Raw genomic sequence first — 17,036 nt, 5'->3', positions numbered from 1 at the left:
CCGGAGTTTACTCAAATTCATGTCCATTGAGTCAGTGATGCCATCCAACTATCTCATCCTCTGTCATCCCCTTCTCCTCCTACCTTCAATCTTCCCCAGCATCAGGGTCTTTTCAAATGAGTCAGCCCTTCGCATCAGGTGGCCAAAGTATTGGAGTTTCAACTTCAGCCAATGAATATTCAGGACTGATTTCCTTTAGGTTGGACTGGTTGGATATCCTTGCAGTCCAAGGGACTCTCAAGAGTCTTCTGCAATACCACAGTTCAAAAGCATTAATTCTTTGGCTCTCAGCTTTCTTTATACTTCAACTCGCACATCCATACACGACTACTGCAAAAACCATAGCCTAGACTAGATGGACCTTTGTTGACAAAGTAATGTCTCTGCTTTTTAATATGCTGTCTAGGTTGGTCATAGCTTTTCTTCCAAGAAGTAAGCGTCTTTTAATTTCATGGCTGCTATCAGAATCTGCAGTGATTTTGGAGCCCAAAAAATTATAGTCAGCCACCGTTTCCCCATCTATTTCTCATGAAGTGATGGGACCAGATGCCATGATCTTCGTTTTCTGAATGTTGAGCGTTAAGCCAACTCTTTCACTCTCTCACTTTCATCAAGAGGCTCTTTAGTTCTTCTTCACTTTCTACCATAAGGGTGGTATCATCTGCATATCTGAGGTTATTGGTATTTCTCCCAGCAATCTTGATTCCAGTTTGTGCTTCTTCCAGCCCAGCATTTCTCATGATGTACTCTGCATATAAGTAAAAGAAACAGGGTAACAATATATAGCCTTGATGGACTCCTTTCCCGATTTGGAACCAGTCTGTTGTTCCATGTCCAGTTCTAACTGTTGCTTCTTGACCTGCATAGAGATTTCTCAAGAGGCAGGTCAGGTGGTCTGGTATTCCCATCTCTTGAAGAATTTTCCACAGTTTATTGTGATCCACACAGTCAAAGGCTACGACATAGTCAATAAAGTAAAAATAGATTTTTTTTCTGGAACTCTCTTGCTTTTTTGATGATCCAACAGATGTTGGCAATTTGATCTCTGGTTCCTCTGCCTTTTCTAAAACCAGCTTGAACACCTGGAAGTTCACAGTTCAAGTACTGTTGAAGCCTGACTTGGAGAATTTTGAGCATTGCGTTACTAGCATGTGAGATGAGTGCAATTGTGTGGTAGTTTGAGCATTCTTTGGCATTGCCTTTCTTTGGGATTGGAATGAAAACTGACCTTTTCCAGTCCTGTGGCCACTGCTGAGTTTTCCAAATTTGCTGCCATATGGAGTGTGGCATTTTCAAAGAATCAGTCATTAGAATTTGAAATAGCTCAACTGGAATTCCAGTTTTTGTTATATAGCAACAAAGAATTTGTTGCTTGGCAATAGATAACTAATCCGTTAATTATTCAGCTTTGGCATATTTTAAGGTGCTTTTCTTTATAAATAATTATGAATCCCGGGAGACAATATCTGAAAAGAATGTATTGTGTTAACAATTAATCTCAAAAATATACAAGCAACTCCTGCAGCTCTCAATTCCAGAAAAATAAACTACCCAATCAAAAAATGGGCCAAAGAACTAAACAGACATTTCTCCAAAGAAGACATACAGATGGCTAACAAACACATGAAAAGATGCTCAACATCACTCATTATCAGAGAAATGCAAACCAAAACCACAATGAGGTACCATTTCACGCCAGTCAGAATGGCTGCTATCCAAAAGTCTACAAGCAATAAATGCTGGAGAGGGTGTGGAGAAAAGGGAACCCTCTTACACTGTTGGTGGGAATGCAAACTAGTACAGCCACTATGGAGAACAGTGTGGAGATTTCTTAAAAAACTGGAACTAGAACTGCCATATGACCCAGCAATCCTACTGCTGGGCATACATACCGAGAAAACCAGAATTGAAAGAGACACGTGTACCCCAATGTTTTACAATAGCCAAAACAGTTTCACAGCACTGTTTTACAATAGCCAGGACATGGAAGCAACCTAGATGTTCATCAGCAGATGAATGAATAAGCTGTGATACATATACACAATGGAATATTACTCAGCCATTGAAAAGAATGCATTTGAATCAGTTCTAATGAGGTGGATGAAACTGGAGCCTATTATACAGAGTGAAGTAAGTGAGAAGGAAAAACACCAATACAGTATACTAACGCATATATATGGAATTTAGAAAGATGGTAACAATGACCCTATATGCGAGACAGCAAAAGAGACACAGATGTAAAGAACAGTCTTTTGGACTCTGTGGGAGAAGGCGAAGGTGGAATGATTTGAGAGAATAGCATTGAAACATGTATATTATCATATGTGAAACAGATCACCAGTCCAGGTTCGAAGCATGAGACAGCGTGCTCAGGGCTGGCGCACTGGGATGACCCAGAGGGATGGTATGGGGAGGGATGTGGGAGGGGGGTTCAAGATAGGGAATACATGTACACCTATGGCTGATTCATGTCAATGTATGGAAAAAACCATTACAATATTGTAAAGTAATTAGCCTCCAATTAAAATAAATAAATTTTTAAAAATCAAAGAAAGAAAAAAAAGAATACTTTGTGTTTGAACATGTGGGGGAGGACCTTCTTTTTAAGCATTCAATACATCTTGTTTCTTTCTTTGCTTTGTTTTCATGTATTGTTCCACAATAATGTTTATTTATGTATTTATTTATTTGGGAGTAGGCAGAGAATGAAAGAAGTAGTCCTTACATGAGAATTTTTAGTAGTCCCACTATCATACTACTGCATATCAGAATCTAAGGCCAAAATGCTGTTTGTCACACAAAGTTTTACTCTTAACAAAAATATATGTATAGAGCTGGGAAACACAAGAAACTCTAAGTGTTTTTTATATCCTAATTAACCATTAAAGGAGTCTGCTCCTTTGTTTAGCCCCCTTGCGGGTTTTTACACTCCAAGAAATGCTTCACTGCAAGACTTGGTATCCATCGCTTCATGGCTAATAGAAGGGGAAACAATGGAAACAGTGACAGTCTTTATTTTCTTGGGCTCCAAAATCATTGCAAAATCACTGTGATTGCAGCCATGAAATTAAAAGATGCTTGTTCCTTGGAAGAAAAGCTATGACCAACATAGACAATGTATTAAAAAGTAGAGACATTACTTTGCCGACAAGGGTCTGTCTAGTCAAAGCTATGGTTTTTCCAGTAGTCATGTATGGATGTGAGAGTTGGACTCTAAACAAAGCTAAAGGCTGAATAACTGATGCTGTTGAACTGTGGTGTTGGAGAAGACTCTTGAGAGTCCCTTGGACTGCAAGGAGATCCAACCAGTCCATCCTAAAGGAAATTAGTCCTGAATATTCCCTGGAAGGACTAATGTTGAAGCTGAAGTTCCAATACTTTGGCCACCTGATGTGAAGAACTGACTCATTGGGAAAGACTCTGATGCTAGGAGAGATTGGGGCAGGAGGAGAAGGGGACTACAGAGGATGAGATGGCTGGATGGCATCACTGACTCGATGGACATGAGTTTGAGCAAGTTCTGGGAAGTGGTGATGGACAGGGAGGCCTGGTGTGCTGCAGTCCATGGGGTCACAAAGAGTTGGACACGACTGAGGGACGGACTGAACTGAAGACTTGGTAAGGGTGAGAGGTGTGCCTGTATGTAAAAAGTGGGTGAAGGGCTGATTGAACACAGGCACATTCTCTGATACATCAGATTTGGGAAAGAGTATCTCTGGAAGTTAAGGATCTGGAAATCATTTTTCTTTACATTTTCCCTGCTTGCATGTCCCTTGAAAGTTTGAGGACCAGGTGATTAATCAAAGGCATCCCTAACAATTCAAAAACCCAACCTTCTGCAGCTGAAGCTCAGAACCAGGTTTCAGTTCTCATGGGAAGAATAAAGCTAAAGGGGAGAAAAAACAATCTCTTGAGCCATTTTCCTAGTGGAGTGAGATGTACATTAAAAAACAAAATAAGTTATATTGTATGTTAGGAGGTTAAGTGTCACAGAAGAAAATAAAATAAAAGAGTGGGAGAGGGATGATGTGAAGATTGCAATTTAAAGAGTTGGCCAGAGGGACTTCCCTGGTGGGACAGTGGTTAAGAATCTACCTTCCAATGCAGGGTATGTGGGTTCAATCCCTGGTCAGGGAACTAAGATCCTACATACTACAAGGAAGTAAGAATGTTTAAGGGAAAGTAAGAATGCTTCAGTATTTAAAAATTAATTATTATAGTCAACAAATTAAAGAAAAAAATAATAAATAATTTTCCCTATAGGTGAAAAAATACATTTGATAAAATTAAATATTTACTTCTGACTCCTAAAATCAACTCTGGGATATTCCAGGCATTCCAGTTAAGACTCTGTGCTTTTACTGAGGTGGCCTGGGTTCAGTTCTTGGGGAACCAATATCTTGTAAGCCATGAAGTGCACCCAAAAAAACAAACTTAAAATCGACTCTGTTAACTGGGGCAAGACAATTACATTAATGAGATCAAAATTATGTTTCAGGAATCAAAAACAGACATTGTACTCGAGTTAAATATTAGACTACACTTATTTCTATAAAGTTTAAAAACTAGGGCTATCAAACATTTTTGCTATTTTTAACATTCAGTCAATGTTATTAGAAAAATAGACAAAAAACATGCATCAGAAAGGAAAAGCAAAATCATTTTTTGCAAATGATATACTCTGGGTATATACTTAGGAATATCTGGCAGTCAATTTAAAAACATATTAGACAAGAATTACTAAAAGAACTTATAATAAAAAAAAAGACCAATAAATAGATCATATATCTAGACATGAGAGAAGTATTTTTAAAAAACTGACTATATAGCATGGCTACATGAACTAAACAGGCATTATAGGTTGGCTGCTGCTGCTACTGCTAAGTCGCGTTAGTCGTGTCCGACTCTGTGCGATCCCATAGACGGCAGCCCACCAGGCTCCCGCGTCCCTGGGATTCTCCAGGCAAGAACACTGGAGTGGGTTGCCATTTCCTTCTCCAATGCATCAAAGTGAAAAGTGAAAGTGAAGTCGCTCAGTCGCGACCCCATGGACTATAGCCTACCAGGCTCCTCCGTCCATGGGATTCTCCAGGCAAAAGTACTGGAATGGGTTGACATTGCCTTCTCTGTTACAGGTTGGCAAACAATGATAAACATATCTAGCACAAATGGCTGCTATAACGTTAACACAAAAATTGATAAAGTTTAGAATAAGACCACACACACACACATATGCACACACAAAGCAATATTAGTTATGCAATAGCTTTTGTTAGCTATAATTCCTAAGAAAGCATAGTGGGGGGGGGGAACCCTAATAACAATGTATAAAATACCTAGGAATTAACTTAAACCAAGGAATATCTAAGACATAAATATACTGAATTTAGAAGAAGACAAGGGAATTACTTGCTGATCCAGTGATTAGGACTCCATATTTTCACTGCCATGGGCCATGCAGTGTGGCCAAAAATACATAAATAAATGATAAATGAGTAAGTAAAAGAAGACAAATAATTTGAGAAATATATCATACTACCGTATGAGGAAGTTCAATATTGCTAACTATAACAATTCTCCCCCCAAAATTCAATGATGTCTTTGCCCAAACCTCAAAAAGAGTGTGGGGGGATGTGGAGAAGAGGGAAGAAATATGCATTCTAAAATTCCTTTGGAAGAATAAATTAACTTATTAAAACATAAATATTTCAAAAACAAAGATTAATGATGGGGGACTTGCCCTATATCAAAACATATAGCTATATTTTAAATTATAGTTATTAAACAGTTTGGTACTAACCCAAGAATCAGTACAAAGTGAACTCAGAAATTATATTCTAAATATTGTCAAATATATAAAAAGAATATGATAAAGATACTACATTTCCATATTTCTAGTCAATGGAAGAATGCACAGATTTTTCAATATAGTGCTATCTAAATTTGATAGCCATTTGAAATATATATTAAAATATCCAAGGAAATACATATATTACTACTTTATATCATATATTAAGTAGTTATGAAGAACTTGAAAGATTTATATATAAAAGTAAAAACATTGAAGTAAGAGGAGAAAATCTTAGAAAATATCATCTTTGGAGCAAAGTTTCTGTTAGCATGTACCACAAACTGATAAAGGCAGAGTAAAGGGACAAGTAAGTGATTAAAGAGCTAATCCCACTAGGGTATTGCAAGTAGAAAAATTATGGAAGACCCATGTAAGTTAATGACTACTCAAGAGAGCTATTTGCTTAACCACAAAACCAAGCTTGCTTGCTTAGCAGCAAAGCCATGCAAAAGAAGCACGAGACAGGCCCCCAAACAATTAAACAATCTAGGAAATTGATATATTTATTAACTAATTGCCTCACTCACCTCCAGGATACTTTTTTCCATACATATTTTGGCTAAAAACTCCTTGATCTTCTCTTGACAAGACAGCAGTTTTGCAATCAAAACTGCCAGGCAGCATGCAGGATCTTAGTTCCCCAACCAGGGATCAAACCCAGGCCCTGGCAGGGAAGTGCCAAGTCCTTAAACACTGGGTGGCCAGGGATTTCTCCTCAGAATAACATTTGTAAGAACATGAAATTAAAACATATAATGTCAAAGAAAACTAATTAGAATGGACTATCAGGCATCTGAGGGCCCATGGTAGGAACTCCTCTGTGGAGTAGCTCTTATTTGAGTCTTTCCTCCCTGCCTAAATGACCACATTTGGTCCCTTGTACATCAGGTGAATATGCACATTGCTGGGGAACGATGCAAGGACCCCAGGGACTTTGTCTAGAGTGTGGATCTTCGGGACTTCCCTGGTGGTCCAGTGGCTAAGACAATGCAAGGTCCCAATGCAAGGGGCCTGGGTTCAATCCCTGGTCAGGGAACTAGATCCCATATGCCTCAACTAAGAGTTTGCATGCCACAAATAAGACCTGGTGCAGCCTAATAAATAAATGCTGTGCTGTGCTGTGCTGTGCTTTTAGTCACTCAGTCATGTCCAACTCTTTGCAACCCCACAGACTTTAGCCCACCAGGCTCCTCTGTCTTTGGGGATTCTCCAGGCAAGAATACTGGAATGGGTTGCTATGCCCTCCTCCAGGGGATCTTCCCAACCCAGGGACTGAACCTGCGTCTTCCACGTTGCAGGTGGATTCTTTATCATCTGAGCCACCAGGAAGCCTGAAGGAATAAGTAAATAGACAAATTTTTAAAAAAGTGTAAATCTTCAAGGGCAGCACACCATTACTGTCACAGCCATCCTGGGGAACCACTACTTGAGAAAATCAGCTAAAAAAAGAGGTCAGGTATTCATTGGTGATAGTGTCCTGTTTGGAAGCAGCAGGTCTGATATTTCTGAGTGAGTCTAGGGTTCTTGGACAAAGGAGAAGAAGGAAAGGAAGCTTCAGTAAGATGTGGGCTTCCTGCTTATAGGTGCTTAGGGGGCACCTATGAGTGATGAGATGGCTGGATGGCATCACTGACTTGATGGACGTGAGTTTGAGTGAACTCCGGGAGTTGGTGATGCACAGGGAGGCCTGGCGTGCTGCAGTTCATGGGGTTGCAAAGAGTCAGACATGACTGAGCGACTGAACTGAACTGAACTGATGAGTGTTTATGGGAAAATAAAAGAGATGTTACTGTAGTTGTACTTCAAACTGGTGAAGTGGGTCATACCTATTTCATTCATTTCTGTATTGTTCCATGAAAAAAAAATTTTTTTTTACAATAACCGAGTGCAACTTCTGTGACAGAAAGAAAATAACCTACGTAGAACTTTCATTTTCTTAATGATATTGTCTCATTCATGCTTCCTGAATTCAGACATCATAAGCCTCTTGGCAGATGTTGTGGAATCTGAGAAAGGATTAGCAGACCCAGGATCACTGAGACCCAGAGGACTTCTCTGCCAAAAGAAAGGGACAGGAGAACTCCATAAATTCTTACCCTCTAGACATATTTCCATGATTCTGATAAGCAGTAAATCAGTAATAAATGCTCACTGTAGACAGTGCTCAGGAGACTATTGTTATTGAGCCCTGAATTGAGGGATTAGTACGAATAATATATGCCTGGAGACATGTGTCTTCACACTATGTGATCTCAGAAAAGCAGGGAGTTTGTGGAGCCCCCTTGGGAGTTGTAGGCAGTAGAGGGATGAGTTTGGAGCCAGAATGGAGCATAGCTGCTTAATTTAGTTTTTATATGTTAAACTTGCTTATCCTTTGAACAGTTAGGGCTAAAATAAATATGAAAACATCAGCACTGAAACCTATTATTTATGAGAGAACTAGATTCAGATTGGGAGAAGTAAAGTTCTGGGCAATGGAAAAGATATTACTGACCCTCTAATAAGCATACACAGGTCAAATCTGTGGCTACTCAAAGTCCAATCATGCCACTTCCATGGTGGTCCAGTGGTTAAGAATCAGTCCTCCAATAAAAGGGACATGGGTTCAATCCCTAGCTGGGGAACTAAGACCCCACACACTGCGGGAAAGCTAAGCCTGTGTGCCACAATGACTAAAGCCCACTAGAGCCTGTTCTCCGTGGATTGCAAGAGAAACCTGCACACCACTACTGAGATCGAGAGCAGCCAAAAAAAAAAAAAAAGTAACAAGCAGAGGGCCAGCAAAGAGCTTCCCAGGTACCAGAAAACTCTCCAGATGACTGGATTGTACATACATCTGTGACAATGTAACACAATGATTTATGAAAACTTCTCTGGGAGAGGATTATAGGTAGTTGGAAAGCATACACTCATTGAGTCACTAAAATTCACTGCATGCTTCCTGTGTGCCTATCATGGTCCTAGATGCTGAGGATAAGTAGTAAACAAAATACCAGAGCCCCAGCTCTCACGGAGACTACATTCCAGTGGGGGTCATAGACAATACAGAGTAGATACAGAAAATGCAAGAGTGATAAGAGCTATGAACATGAGTAAAGCAGATTAACACCCAAAAAAGATATCCGCTTTGTTAGGGGAAGCACACTGATTGAAACCGCCCACCTTGGCCAGACACCATAGTAACCATTTGCATGAGTTGTTTTATGACAGGAGATCCTGATAAGGAATACAGAACTAATAAGCCACCACCAACAGGAAGAGTTCCGGAAAGGTTGAAAGGAGACACCACGTGTCCGTCCACTTCCCAGAATCCTTCTCGCTAGCATCCATCTTGGCTGAGCGATGCATGCACCACCAGGAAAGACTCTGAATTAAAGTGATTGGCCAAAGACCACCTGGAAACTAATCCCATCACCATAAAACCCGAGACTTTGAGCCACGTGGCAGAGCAGTTCTCCTGGGTTCCCTTACCCTACTGCTCTCCACCTGGGTGCCCTTTCCCAATAAAATCTCTTGTTTTGTCAGCACGTGTCTCCTTGGACAATTCTTTTCCAAGTGTTAGACAAGAGCCCAGTTTTGGGTCCTGGAAAGGGTCCCCTTTCCTGCAACATTTTCATTACAGGGGACTGGAATGCAAAAGTAGGAAGTCAAGAAATACCGGGAGTAACAGGCAAATTTGGCCTTCGAGTACAGAATGAAGCAGGGCAAAGGCTAATAGAGTTCTACCAAGAGAATGCGCTGGTCATAGCAAACACCCTCTTCCAATAACACAAGGGAAGACTCTACACATGGACATCACCAGATGGTCAACACAGAAATCAGATTGATTATATTCTTTGCAGCCAAAGATGCAGAAGCTCTATACAGTCAGCAAAAACAAGACCAGTAGCTGACTGTGGCTCAGATCATGAACTCCTTATTGCCAAATTCAGACTTGAAGAAAGTAGGGAAAACCACTAGACCATTCAGATATCACCTAAATCAAATCCCTTACGATTATACAGTGGAAGGGAGAAAATAGATTTAAGGGACTAGATCTGATAGACAGAGTGCCTGATGAACTATGGATGGAGGTTCATGACATTGTACAGGATACAGGGAACAAGACCATCCCTAAGAAAAAGAAATGCAAAAAAGCAAAATGGCTGTCTGGGAAGGCCTTACAAATAGCTGTGAAAAGAAGGGAAGTGAAAAACAAAGGAGAAAAGGAAATTCAAATTCACCCATTTGAATGCAGAGTTCAAAAGAATAGCAAGGAGAGATAAGAAAACCTTCCTCAGTGATCAATGCAAAGAAATAGAGGAAAACAATAGAATGGGGAGGACTAGAGATCTCTTCAAGAAAATTAGAGCTATCAAGGGAACATTTTATGCAAAGATGGGCTCGATAAAGGACAGAAATGGTATGGACCTAACAGAAGCAGAAGATATTAAGAAGAGGTGGCAAGAATACACAGAAGAACTGTACAAAAAAGATCTTCACGACCCAGATAATCATGATGGTGTGATCACTCACCTAGAGCCAGACACCCTGGAATGTGAAGTCAAGTGGGCCTTAGGAAGCATCACTATGAACAAAGCTAGTGGAGGTGATGGAATACCAGTTGAGCAATTTCAAATCCTAAAAGAAGATGCTGTGAAAATGCTGTGCTCCATATGCCAGCAATTTGGAAAACTCAGCATTGGCCAAATCACACATACCTATACATCTCAGAAGAAATTTAGTGATGAGTTTTGCTCGTTGAGCAAGCCTCCTTGGAGGTCTCATATCCACACCCATCACCTTCTAAAAGTGTTCAGACTCATTTCCTTTCCTGGTCTTCCTCCACTCCAGCCACACTGGCCTCTTTGCTGTTCCTCAAACAACCTGCAATTTCCTCAAGTTCCTGTCTTGTAGCCTTTCTGTTTTTGTTTCCTCTTTCTGGTATGTTCTTCCCCAGGAGTTCTGCTCCTTTACTTTTTTTTTTTTTTTAGTAATTAATTAATTTTAATTTGGCTGCCCTGGGTCTTGGTTACAGCATACATGATCTATTTCCTTGACCAAAGATGGAACCTCAGCCCCCTGCATTGGGAATGTGTAGTTTTAACCACTGGATGACCAAGGAAGTCCCCTTTCTTACTCTTTTTAGGTCTCTGCTCAAAGTTATCCTAGTAGAAAATTCTTCTCTCCACCCTATGTAAAATGCTCTTCCGTACCACTCCACCCCCTTAGTCTGCTTTGTCAGTTCAGTTTAGTCGCTCAGTCGTGTCCAATTCTTTGCGACCCCATGGACTGCAGCACGCCAGGACTTCCTGTCCATCACTAACTCCTGGAGTTTACTCAAACTCATGTCCATTGAGTCAGTGATGCCATCCAACCATCTCATCTTCTGTCTCCCCTTCTCCTCCTGCCCTCAATCTTTCCCAGCATCAGGGTCTTTTCAAATGAGTCAGCTCTGCGCATCAGGTGGCCAAAGTATTGGACTTTCAGCTTCAGCATCAGTCCTTCCAATGAACACCCAGGACTCATCTCCTTTAGGATGGACTGATTGGATCTCCTTGCAGTCCAAGGGACTCTCAAGAGTCTTCTCCAACACCACAGTTCAAAAGCAGCAGTTCTTTGGTGCTCAACTTTATTCATAGTCCAACTCTTACATCTATACATGACTACTGGAAAAACCATATCGTTGACTAGATGGATCTTTGTTGACAAAGTAATGTCTCTGCTTTTTAATATGCTGTCTAGGTTGGTTATAACTTTTCTTCCAAGGAGTAAGCATCTTTTTATTTCATGGCTGTAGTCACTATCTGCAGCGATTTTGGAGCCCCCCAAAATAAAGTCTGTTTCCACTGTTTCTCCATCTAGTTGCCATGAAGTGATGGGACCGGGTGCCATGATCTTAGTTTTCTGAATGTTGAGCTTTAAGCAACTTTTTCACTCTCCTCTTTCACTTTCATCAAGAGGCTTTTTAGTTCCTCTTCACTTTCTGCCATAAGGGTGGTGTCTTCTTGATATCTGAGGTTATTGATATTTCTCCCGGCAATCTTGATTCCAGCTTGTGCTTCTTCCAGCCCAGTGTTTCTCATGATGTACTCTGTGTATAAGTTAAATAAGCAGGGTGACAATATACAGCTTTGATGTACTCCTTTTCGTATTTGGAACCAGTCTGTTGTTCCATGTCCAGTTGTAACTGTTACTTCCTGAACTGCATACAGGTTTCTCAAGAGGCAGGTTAGATGGTCTGGTATTCCTGTCTCTTTCAGAATTTCCCACAGTTTATTGTGATCCACACAGTCAAAGGTTTTGGCATAGTCAATAAAGCAGAAATAGATGTTTTTCTGGAACTCTCTTGCTTTTTCAATGATCCAGCGGATGTTGGCAAATTGATCTCTGGTTCCTCTGCCTTTTCTAAAACCAGCTTGAACATCTGGAAATTCACGGTTCATGTATTGCTCAAGGTTGGCTTGGAGAATTTTGAGTATTACTTTACTAGCTTGTGAGATGAGTGTAATTGAGAAGTAGTTTGAGCATTTTTTGGCATTGCCTTTCTTTGGGATTGGAATGAAAACTGACCTTTTCCAGTCCTGTGGCCACTGCTGAGTTTTCCAAATTTGCTGGCATATTTAGTATAGCACTTTCACAGCATCATCTTTTAGAATTTGAAATAGGTCCACCCCCTACCTCTCCATTAAAATGAAGAGAGTGGGGCTACTTCAAAAAATGAGTGGATAATCTTGAAGCACTCTCCTTTTTCTCAGAGTTGGTAGACCATTTCCCAATATTCTCAGTCCAGTTTTTTTTTAGGGGATAAAAGGAGTGAATTGGCCACTATATCGGTTATCTAGAAGTTGACCTAGAATTTATAGGCTGAAAACATAAAATGTTCATTATTACATTTCTCTGGGTCAGATATCTGGGTGTGGTTTAGCAGGGTAGCTCTGGCTCAAGTTGCAGTTAGGTTAATATCTAAGGGCTTAAGGATGGGGTAATCTCCTTTCATGCTTCTCACGTGGTCATTGGCAGTATTCAGGCCCTCGTGGGTTGTAGGGTGACGAGCTTCCTTTCCTCGCTGGCTATGGGCACAAGTCCTTCCTCAGTTCTTGGCCAAGTGGTCCTCTCCACTGTGTACTCACAACATGGAAGCTAGCTTTCCTCAGAGTCTTTTGCAACCCAATTTCAGGAGTGGAATCCCATTACTTTTGCCATATCCTATTCATTACAAGTAAGTCATTGGATGCAGCCCACACTCAAAGGGAGGGACTGTACAGGTTTGTGAATACTGGGAGGAAGGAATTATTTGGGGTTATCTTAGGGGCTATCACAACCACTATCTCAGATTTTTTTCCAGTTGAATATCAATTAAAATGCCATTGAAAAGCTACACCTATGATTACTGCAGCCACAGTTTTAGATCCATCCAGTAGACGTGGACACTGAGAAATATGCCACAATTTAACCCTATCAAAAAGAGATAAATGTAGAGGATGTGACACTAGAAAATGGTGCATCCCAGAAGCAACAACTTGCAACATAGTTATTAAACTTTTAATTAACAAATATAAGGAGACTTATATCAAACAAGGAGAAGCCACAATACAATTATTATTATTATACACTGTGATAATTATAGAATTTCTTTGTACTAGATCAATTTTTCCCTATAGAGTTTGCAAATGAGTTTTTTGCAAAAAAACTCAAAAAAATTATTTGCAAACAACAAAACAACAAAATGGCAGGAGATGTGTATTGAAATAAGCAGGGTCTAAGAGCAAGCTATTAGAAAAGTAGAAGTATTAAATATTAAGCCAAAGCCAAATTCTCTGTTACTAGATATCATTCTGGGCCAGCAGGAAAACCACCATACTAATCAAAATAATAGAACTGATACCTCACAACATTCACAGAAACCAAGAGCATGTCTTTGATTATTGCTAGAATAATTTAATACAGATTAAAAATGAGGCATGTCAAATGTAATTTCTATAAAGAAAGATTGTCGGTATTAAAAAACTGAAAATTAATAAGTGTTATATGAATAGTAGCATCTTTGAAAGCATAGATATCACTTATATTTGGCTGGTTTATATAGCAGGCATATATACATTTTGAAAAATATTTTTACTGCTCCCCTTTCTCTATTTCCCTTTTGCTTTAGTTCAGTTTCCTTTTCTTTACAAAAACAAACCCTAAACAATTAAGAAAATGTCAATTGGAAAATATACATTAATTTTCTTTTCCTTCTCTAATGTTTTCTATTTCTCCTATTTGTCACTTCTTAAGTTATTGTTTGTTAGAATTTTCTTCAAGTCTTATGCAAAGACTTAAGTCTTAAGTCAATGCAGTCTTTTAAAAACCTAAATTTTTTTCCTCAGATTATCAGATGGCAATGTACATAGGGAAGGTGGGATTCCTCCTGAGCCCCCAAATATAACCTATAATTTGCCCATTCTGGTTTATCCCTGCTTTTACATAGGTAGATGACCCAGTTCTGGACAATGACATATAAGCAAAGTCTGCAGGGCACTTCTGAGAGAAAATCTTCCTCTTTGTCAGTCATCTTGGGACTACCAGGAATGAGCCAACATACTCAGGCCACAAAATGGAAAGATGAAGGAATCTAGGTCTTTGGCCATCTTGTTGAGCTGTTAAATTAACTGACCTTGCATCAGGCCCACCTCTGAAGTTTTTATTATGTGATATCATAAATAGACTTGTCAGAGCTACTATATTGCATAACTTCAGGGGGAGCCATTCACATCTGAACAATATTGTGGTCCTGGGTCTTACTGTTTAAGCCACTTGTATAAAGATTTTCTAAGGTTGTAGCTGAAAGTCTCCTACTCCATAAAATGGGGAAGATAGGGCTCCAATATTAAGAAACTGTCTCTTAAATGTACCATTTGATGCCTTGCAAGGGATTATTTCTGAAAATATTTTAAATGACATGTCACAAAAGCCACAACTCACATCTAAAGAAAAGGAATTCACTGGCTTATAAAATTGAGAAGTGTCGAGGTAGAGCAGGCTTTAGGGACTATGATCTAGAAGTTCCAGGTGCCAGGACTTCAGTAGCTGTGGTATGTTGGCTCAGTAGTTGCTGTTCACCGGCTCCAGAGCACAGGCTCGGTAGTTGTGGAACGGAATTAGTTGCAGGCTCCACATGTTATCTTGATGTTATCAGTAACCCGGCTTCTTTTGCTGCCTGAGTTTCTCAACTCTGTCCTTCAATTTTTGGCTTCTTTTTCAGGTTGACTTTCTTCAAAGCAGCCAAACATTTGCAAGAGTTTCAAAGCTCACACTCCCACAAACTCTGGCTGAGGCATCTGATTGGCCAAAGGGCTGAAATGTTCTGATTGGCTTAGTCTAAGTCACAAGCTCAATCTCAGGCGGAGTTTAGGCTCAGATTTCCCAGAAGTTCATGAATCCAAACTGGAGATTGGAAAGAAGAAACGAAATGCTGAGACCCAGTGATGAAGTGTCTATTCCATGGACTGAGAATTATACTGCAAAGGAACTTTAAAAAATGTTTGGGATTTATATTCTATCTACTCTCAAAAGAATGTGAGATGGAGATAACCAATGATGTTAGGTCAATGGATTATCAATAAAGCACAAGAGTTAGTGAGTTCTTTAGGAATTAAGAATAAACCTGATTGTCTGAGAATCTCTGCTCATTCCTGGTTTGAACATTGGTGAGATAGGACTTCTGTTTATTACCAATACTAGATTTCAAGGCAATTAATTGTGGTTTAAAACAGCTGCTTCAGGAGAAATGTCAAACCCTTTGCTCTTTAAAAATGTTAATGAAAAAAATTTAGAATCTGTGAACTGTTTTCAACACCTTCACTTTTCTGAAATCCAAAATTACTAGCATAAAAAAAGAATGCAATGCAATTCAGTCAAATCCACAGACACTTACTGGCACAGCTGTCATTTACACCAGAAAATGGAGCAAAATTGGCAGGATACACAACCAGATATTTGCAGACATACTTGAAATACACAGCCTAAGTTTGCACAGGTTCCTGACATGTGATGCTCAGTGGTAAATCATGGTCCTCTGAGAGCTTAGTTTAGCTGTTCATCACCCTGTAAGTGTTCATTTATTTCACACCTGCTTTTGAAATCTGGAAGTACTGTCAACTTGTTTTTCCAGGTGGACTTGGCAAAAATTCCTATGTATTGTACAAAATTATAGATCAGAGTAAATCCACTTCTCAAATTCACTGGACATCTGGAACTAGTTTTAAAAAATGTCTCAGAAAGGAACCCAATGAGCAGGACCTGATGAGAAGTCCTTATCATTTTGAAAAGAGCAACTCAAACTAGAAATGGAGAAGCTGTGGTCATGGGGTTGGTTCATCCAGGACTTTCCCTCAGAAACATTCCTAGACAGGTGAGGTTATCCATGCCCAAAGCTATAACGATTTTGCTACGTTCTCTTAGAAAACAATTCTACAAGCTAATTACTTTTATTATGGAAATGTATTCCTGGATGAACTGCAAGGATATTTTGAAAATCCAACATGGTGCAATGTGTATATAAATAAGTTCGTTATGATGGGGAGAAAAGAGGTAGCCAATGATAATTCTTTACTAACGTTTTGAGATTTCTGTGGCTTGAGCAATTAACCTTTGATTTTTTTTTCCCTTGAATTTTTAGAGAAGACAATTTGGGCACTTTAAATAACCACAGCAGTGCTATATTCACACTGTAGGTAGAAAGTGCAAGTAACATAAAACGTTGAGATTTCCCCCAACCATAAACTCCAGCTTTCCTCTTTCATATACTAAAAAGGGTGTACAAGGTAGTGGTTAAGAGCTTGGATCCAGATCAAACTGCTGAATCCTAGCTCTGTCTTTCGTTAACTGGATGATCTTCCATACATTATACATTTTCTGTGCCTAGGCTTCTTTATTTGTAAAATGGGATAATAACTACCCATGTCATGGCTGTTAGAGGATTTAAGAAATGAACATATGTTCGTTTGAAGCATTTGAAGCAGCAAGCACTATTTTAGCATTAGCTATAATTATTTATGAACTTTCAGATATATTTACTGAAAGAAGTTTTATTGGAATCCCAAGATAACTAAGTCAATATAAGTTCCATACTATATAAGCTTGCAGACAAGAGTATCTACTTTGAAGTCACTCAAGTCTCTTATCAAAAGATGAATGGCATATTTGTCATTAAAAGTAATTT

The sequence above is a fragment of the Bubalus kerabau genome, chromosome 2, assembly GCF_029407905.1.
Source record: "Bubalus kerabau isolate K-KA32 ecotype Philippines breed swamp buffalo chromosome 2, PCC_UOA_SB_1v2, whole genome shotgun sequence".
Taxonomy (NCBI): domain Eukaryota; kingdom Metazoa; phylum Chordata; class Mammalia; order Artiodactyla; family Bovidae; genus Bubalus; species Bubalus kerabau.
Note: the sequence above shows the minus strand (reverse complement) of the source record.